Consider the following 8,234-nt stretch of genomic DNA (forward strand, 5'->3'; position numbering starts at 1 on the left):
GGAGGCTGTTTGGTGCTGATGCCTGTTAAGAACCTAAAGTCTGAGGGAGGAGGTGGTTTTGTTGTTGCTGACAGTGTTGTTGTTGATTTTTCCTCTTCCCTCCCCCTCATCCCCTCCCCTCCCCCCTCCTCCTCCACCTGACTTTTAAGAACATCAAAACAAAGACAAAATACTCAAAAAAGTCACTGCCTCTTCCACAGGGAAGCAGAGAATATGTGAAAGGACAGGAGAGGTTTGGGCAACCCTTAATAATTTCTGAGCTATGTTTCGGAGCTCATATAGCCCAAATAGAAGATGGATGGACTCCGTCAAGGAAGCCGTAGCCTTGAACTTAGAACAGCTGAGCTTGGCTGTCATGGGCAGCACATTTGGGGGTGGTTTCCTTCATAGGGTCACCCTAAATCAGGGATGATCTGGCAGCACATAAAAACAGTGACATGTCTCATGCTTTCATCAGGATCCAAACCTGAAGCAGTGTAGAACTACATCATCCATCATGCACTTTATCTCTGGACTGAACCAGAAGAACGGGCACACTGCATCTTACCCAAAGCATTATCAGTATCAGCATCTGGAACGATGTCACCCAATGGACCTCGTTTTGTCTTGATGCAATTCTGGCTGGGCGATGCATTTTGGCAGGTTTTGGCCTGAAAAGGCCAAAGCAGCTGCCCATGGAAAGTCCACAAACAGGGTATCCATAGATGTGTCTCCTCTCCATGTCCCCAGCATCCCGTATTTGGTACTGATGCACATGCACAGCCAGATTTGGCCCAAATGCCAATTCAGCATTTTGAAGAAATTCAGAATCCACCCACTTTGACCCAGGCACTACACATGAACCAGGAGTTCAAAAAATTGAGGCTTCATGAGAAACATTGACTACTATGGGAAATGAAAAGTAGCTACATCTTTTATTCTCTTTCTCAGAATCTGATGATATTCTCAGACCTAGCACCTCCATATGAGAGAAGTGCACTCCCCAATGCTCAGAAAATTTGGTATCAGATTGCTGTCTTTTATCTGAATTATTCTGCTGCTATTCTTCAGCCGAAAAGACTCCCATAGTACCTCCTATATGAGCCAGTAAGGTGGTCCTTGCCCACGCACTAGCTGGGCTAATGAAATGCCTCTTCTCTCGTCTCTCTCAGCCCAGGCTGCTGGAATGGCTGCTTAAGGTGCCTGTGGGGAAAGGGGATTCATGGAAGGATGACTTTCAGATAACCTTCATGCCTCACGCTTTTACATTTGGATATCATTGTTTTAAAGGTGAATGCTGGCAACGGTTAAAAAATGTTCACATAGTTGGATCAAAGTTGCAGGAACAGTCGAGAGGGAATCAAATCTGCCAAATTTCAAGCCTCTAGGCTGTGGATGTGTGTGAAACAGAAGCCTTAATACTTTGAGGATCTACAGTGCGGGACAAAGTGTTCTGTGGGGGAACACTCTGCTGGAAATACAGACATTCTAGAGTTGTTCCTAGGCAAGGAACCTAAAAAGTTTCAGCAGTGTTCCTGCTTCCAGGAAAACCTCAATTTTTGGTGTGTGCACATGTGGGAAGGGGGTGCTTTCATTTCTTAATTTATTCCAATGTATAAGAACAGCCATGATAGATCAGACCAGTGATTCCAGTATTCAGTATAGACAGAGACCATCCAGACGACCACAGAAAACCTGCAAGACATGAACACAACCGCATCCTCTAACACATGTGCCACTGCTAGCTCAGATCCCCCCAGTTTATACTTGGGTGGGTTTTTTCACCCAAGTGTGCATCACTTCACACTTGCTTACCTAGGACCACATTGGCCATTTTGATGCTCCATGTCCCAGTCTGAAGACGTCCTTTTGGAACTCCTCACAATCCACCCTAAATAAAGTGGTGTCATCAGCAAACCTGGAACATAACCATTGCTAATCCCAGCTAATATACATAGAAACAGAGAAACAGAGCGAGTCAGAAGGGGCCTTCCGGGCCATCTAGTCTGACCCCAACTTATATGAATAAGTTGAAAAGTATTTGCTGTAGGACCCCACTGTTTCCCTTCATCCTTCCACTGTGAAAATTTACAATTCATCCTTCATCTCTGCTTTCTCTTCTTTGACTGGTTCTGGAAGTGAACATTTCCTCTAATCTCCTGGCTGCTACGCTTGCTCAGAAGCAAATTCAGGTGTACACTGTTTACGAAATTCCCTCTGTCCACTTGTTGATTGACACTCACAAAGACTCTAAGTTTTTAACAAACAGCACTCACTCCAGCTTTTGTACTTCACCTTTGAACACCATTTTTCTATGCAGAAAAATGGAACTCAGCTTGTGTGTAATTTGTATGAAATTTGGAGCACATCAGAGATCTTCCAGGCAAGAAAATTAGAATATGGATTGGGTGGCAGGTTAGGGAGTCATATTGGTTGAAAATCAGGTTAATCCTTTGGTGGCAGAATTGGAACTGAGTATCTCACAGGCTCATCCTTGGCCTACCCCATATCAGGGTTAGGACACACCCTTCTGTACTGAACAGGGACTCAGATCTGTCCAAGTCTGTACACTTCCAAGTTTGCAATGAGATTCACAGGCTGCCTAGAAATTGACAGCAGGGGAAAATGTGTACATGTCTTAAAATGTGCATGGATACTCTTTAACCAAAACCAACGTGTTATTTCTGTGTGCATTTAGGAAAATGCACACAGGTTTTCAAGAGAAAAAGAAAAACAGAAGTGCCATCTGCTATGAATTTGAGAAAATGTTTTGAGATGAACTTTGGAGAACTTCAGCACTCTCAAGTTTTGATGCTTCACACCTCTTTCACTGGATTTACCAGGAGAAATGCAGGAATTTTGGAGTCACACAAAATGGCACACATGGGTGCTTTCCTGGTATGAAAACTCTGGAAGCTTTGCTATGTCATCTTAATTCATGGATTGTGTGATACACCTCTGCTTAGAAGAGACAGTAGCTTTTCTGGGGTCTCCAGCATCTCAGAATATGTTCATCCACTAACTGAGCTATTTGGCCACAGGTCATCACATGAATGAGGGGTTCAGACATCTCTTTTAATTTTATGTCTAAGTTTGTTTATGGTTGCTTTGAAACTTTTACTGTGTTTTTATTTGATGGTTTTATCTTTTGAAATTTGTTGTTGCTATTCGTTTCAGCTGACTTCAGGGATGCATTATAGAAATGCCATAAATAAATAAATATTGATCGGCATGCCATCAAGCTGCAAATCAAAATTTCAGAACTGCATCACTGTCAGGATCTGTTAGCTGGAGGAAAGGAGGAATCTATCAGTTCCGAGCTCTGATCAGAGAATGACCCAAATGAAATTCTGACTCATCTGCACTTGCCTCATTCAGTTGGTACTGTCCTGATCTAAGGTTCCTCTTTCAAGCAGTCAAAAGGCACAGGCCATTTTCCTTCCAACATTTTCTTTATTGCTTCCAAGTACAGATCACCCAGAGTGAATCTCTGAGCATGCACAGAGTGGTTTGTTGAACCCTATCTAGTGTCTACCTCCAGGAACCTCCTTATGAAGATTCCTGGATCCCATCCCCTTGGGAGGGGTTTTCTGAAGGTGAGCACAGCTCCTCTCCAGGACCTGTTCATTAAATTCCACCCCCCACCTCTGCTGATGCCTCGTCATGGGGTCAAGAGAGGGTGGGGAGCTGGTCTGCATCCAAAAATTCCCCCTCCTCAGAGACCTGTCCCACTGGCGGTACATTTTGGCCATTCCCAGGAACTGCCTGGCTTGGCAAAGTACCTGGGCTTGAGATAATCACCTCCACCTCCTCCATCTCAGAATCTTGACCTAGCCCATCCTCCACGATCCCACTGTAATTTGTTTCGCATTCTGATTCTGAATTATCTGAAATGCAGCCAGCAGTCCATGAGAACCATTGCCCTAGACTGCCATCTTTCCCACTCCCAGGAGTTACAGCCACTCCTGGCATGACGAAGACCTCTCTGCCATATCTCTTTTAAAGACGTGGCATCCTGTCTAAATAAGAGAGAAGACCTGGTATTGAATGGCACACTCATATTCAGTTTGGGGCACCAGTACCAGACAAAATGCCGCTTCTTCTAGCAAAACCCTTCCTGTCCACCCTCAGTGCTTCCTCCAAGGGAGGCTCAGAAGGTAGCAGCAAGCCCAGGGCCTTCTTGGCAATGGCCCTCCTTGCCTAAGCATCTTTCCAACAAGGCATGGCTAGTCCTAACTTTATTATCTTTTTGTTATCCTTCTTCTTCACACCTTTGGCATCATAGGATGAGGTTTCTAATCAGTTCTAGGTTTGGGATGAACTCTTTCAGAATCCACCCCTCTGGCACCCACAGACTTCCACTCATGCTCAGCCTGAGCCAAGCCAAGAGGAAGTCCATGAATGCGGAGGGCATGTGGCCGTCGAGTTGCACAACTGGCAACCTTCCCCAGCAGGTGCAGCCACCCAAAGAGCAGCTGCAGGCTGTGGCCAAGGAGCACTCCTAGCAACCAACCTGGCTGGGCATGGAAGGGGATGCTCACTCTCTGGATGCTGGGCAGGACGCTTGCCAGGAATTCATCCTCAGGCCTGCTGTAATATGGACCAGAGTCCAGGAAAAAAGCCCAGGGAATCCAGTGGATTCCCACCCTATTCCTCTCACATCCCTCAGCAAGTCTTGGACTTTGCTCACTGATGGTTCAAACCTTTGTTGCTGAGAGAGATTGTCTAACAACCAGTGGGCCCCAGTCACTAATTAGATGCCCAGCATGAGTGGAAGGTCTTTACCTGGCACCAAAAAGAGAGATGAGTTGGCACCGAGCAGGTCTTGGTGCCAAATCAAGAGGTGCAGGAAGGCTGGTGGAAACTGAGAGAGGTTTCCACAGGGGTCATTCAGGAATGGTTCAGGAGAAGGCAACTCCATATAACTCAGGGTTATACTTCTGGGGTGACTGTAGAGATTTCAAGAGGGGATTTAACGTCAGGGCTGACTCCAGCACGAATCAAACAGGGAAGACAAAGAGCCACAAATTATGGTTTCAGATTGATGGTTGTCGGTAGGAGAGCTCATCTCTATCTCCGTGGACCTCCTCCTTTCCTGCCTCTCTCTGCTTCTGTCTCCTGTTGTGATGGATGAGAGTTCAGGCTGTGAAACGCACTGTCAGACCTAAGCCATTCATCAAAGGGTGCTGGCACCAGCCTGTGTGCAAAGCCCAGCTCTGAGTCATGTCTTTCCTCCTGACAAAGATGCCGTGGCTATTTGTCACCGTCTTGTTTATCCACCAAATCAGGATGCCACTTTGCTTCCAGAGGTTAACGAGCATGGGAAAGTGGGCCAGCCACCAGGAAAGTGATCACATTACTCCAGGGTCAAGGTGGAAGGCTCCCTAACCCTTTATCATGTGCAAGTCCTGGGTCGGGCAGCAAGAGAGTCTCATCTTCACCAGGTCCTACCTATCCTGGCATTCTTAAAGGAAGAATTTGCCATCATAGATGGTCCCTTTTCACTTAACGGATAGAAAATGCTTTAAGGTTAAACTGATCTATGTTGGCACAGAAACAAGTCCAACAATTGCCATGCTGGATGAGGTATGCTGAGAGCTGCAGGCCTTTTTCTCCATCTAAGAATGCATACCACTTAGCCCTTTGGTCCTTTGTTGTGGCTGCATCAGCAAAAATACCTTTCAGGCCCCAAACAGCACAATTCCTTAGTACCAGGGACTGCAATAGCATGGCACCCATAGGGACCTGCATTAAGCATCCTCATTTTTATTGTGCTTCAAAGAAGATGATGCTTAAATGGGAGGCCAATATGTTACAAAGGAAGGTGCTGACCAGCGCCCCCTTAATTTTGGTGCAACAGAGGGTTTTGGAGCTCAGAACTAGGATGCATGAGCAATCTGCTTGGATGGTGGGAGTCCATCGGTGTCCCTGGGATCAGCTCCATGGACCTGGGTCCACTTTGGCCCAGGGGCAATCTGAGTTCCCAGTGAGCCCACCACGGATACTTGCAGTGCTTGCAGGAATCGGGCCCTGGAAACGGTGCAAGCAGAGACCCTCTTCCATGTCGTGTCCAGAAGACATTTTTGTGCTCATGCACTCACCTCCACCCTGGTTTCAGAGCAAGGCTTCCACCACTGATCCCTAAGGACACTGCTGCTCACCTAGGGTGAGCCTCATTTCTTGCTGAATCACCACCTTTGTATGTTTCTACTAATAGATGAATGGGCAGGTTCTAAGAGAGATTCGAAAAGTCATGAGCCAGATGCTTCCTTTCTTGCCCTCAGGCTCCAAAGCACCACACAGTCCTTTGGAATGCAGATCCTTATTGGCACTTCATGGCTAGCAAGACAATGCAACTCTGACAGCCCTCTAGCATGCAGAAGGATAAGCCTCTGCTCATGTAAAGAGAGTTGAACCAAAACTGGAAACTTCTCCCAGATCCTCCCCTTCCGGTAACTGTGGATGACTCCTGCTGAAGGAGAGCCAGTCATGAAACCCTCCAACTGGGCAGAGCCTCTCTCCCAGTGCCTTATTACAGGGTCAGGACAATGGCTGCCCCACCTCTCCTGGGACCCCTCCCTCTTCTTCCAAAACATGTCTGCTCTCACAGTCAGCCTGGGAACCTGGTGGGTGGCAATCCTGATGGAGCTTCCAAGCCCCACCCCCCTTTGATCCTCCTGCCCTCCCATCAGGTCTCCCTTGGTGTCCTCTTTGGAACCTGATAACACTCAGAAAGTCAGTGAAGAGCAAGTCCTGGGCTCACTCACTGCATGCAGACAGGGAGAAAGAAGAGGCACCATCGCAACAGGGCCTGGTTACCTGAAGGAGCGTCTCCCTCCATATGTGCCTCCCTGCTGCTTAAGATCTGGGGCAGACGCCGTTCTCCAGATCCCCTCCCTGAAGGAGAGTAGGAGGGTGACTACCTGGAGAAGGGCCTTCTCTGTGGTGGCAACCCAATTGTGGAATTCACTCCCCAGAGAGCTTTGCCTAGTGCCATCACTTTATTCTTTTCAGCACCGGGCCAAAACCTTTTTTATTTTCCCAGTGTTTTAAAATCTGACAGTTTAGTTGGAGTTTTATTATTAGTCACATTTTTTTTTATTTATATCCTGCCTTTTTCCTACAAAGGGCTCAAGGCAGCTTACATCATTCTCCTCCTCCATCTTATCCCCACAACAACACCCCTGTGAGGTAAGTTGGGCTGAGAGTCTGTGACTGGCCCAAAGTCGCCCAGTTGCTCCATGGCCGAGCGGGGACTTGAACCCAGATCACCTGAGTCCCAGTCCCATGCTCTTAACCACTGCACCACACTGTCTTCATGGATTCTGCTTGGCCACCTAATGAGAAGGAAGGACTCCCTGCCTTTTTCCCACGAAGGGCTCAAGGCAGCTTACATCATTCTCCTCCTCCATCTTATACCCACAACAACACCCCTGTGAGGTAGGTTGGGCTGAGAGTCTGTGACTGGCCCAAAGCCACCCGGTTGCTCCATGGCCTAGCGGGGACTCGAACCCGGATCCTCTGAGTCCCAGTCCCACGCTCTTAACCACTGCACCACACAGCCCTTAGGATGCTGTGTTTAAAAGAAAAATACATCTGTATTGTCAAACCATCCTTAGATGTCAATAATGGGACAGTCTAGAAAAGTTCTAGACAGACAGACAGACAGACAGACAGACAGACATCGGGCTGCCTTCCAGGGTGGAACCCTTTGCCTCCCTGCTGAAGTTCGCACTTCTGCAGGAACCCTGCTGCTAACATCTGGAGCTGCCCAGCCCTGCTTTTTCTCCGCTTCCCTGTGAATGCCGGTTCTTAACCAAGCGAGGGAAAGCACAGCAGCTTCCCTGTGCCCAGCTTTTTCCCTTGGGCTGTGCTTGCAGTTTGAGCCCATGGGAGGAAGACAGCAGGCAGCGGAGGATCCCGGCAAGCCATGTGGTGCATTCAGAGAGACGGCCAATGAGAATATCACTGCTTGTTCATATAGCAGCTGCCATAACTGTGCTTCAAGCTAAAAAGGTTGCAAAGGACCATTCTGATCTTTGAAAGGCTCGGTGTTTGAGCAGATTCCCTGATCAAAGGATGTGTTAGCTGTCTAGAACATATGCAGCCTGACACGGCCTCCCTGCGCTTCAAATTAATCCCTTTGTTTAGAGAGCGCCGCCCGCCAGCCCAGGTGATCGGGCGCGCGCGGTGCGCGACGGGGCGGGTCTCGGAGGCGCCCTGCGGAGTCAAAGCCGCGGCAACGGCCAGGAGGG

Source organism: Varanus komodoensis, unplaced genomic scaffold (assembly GCF_004798865.1).
Source record: "Varanus komodoensis strain SLA01 unplaced genomic scaffold, ASM479886v1 scaffold75, whole genome shotgun sequence".
NCBI classification, from domain to species: Eukaryota; Metazoa; Chordata; class Lepidosauria; order Squamata; family Varanidae; genus Varanus; species Varanus komodoensis.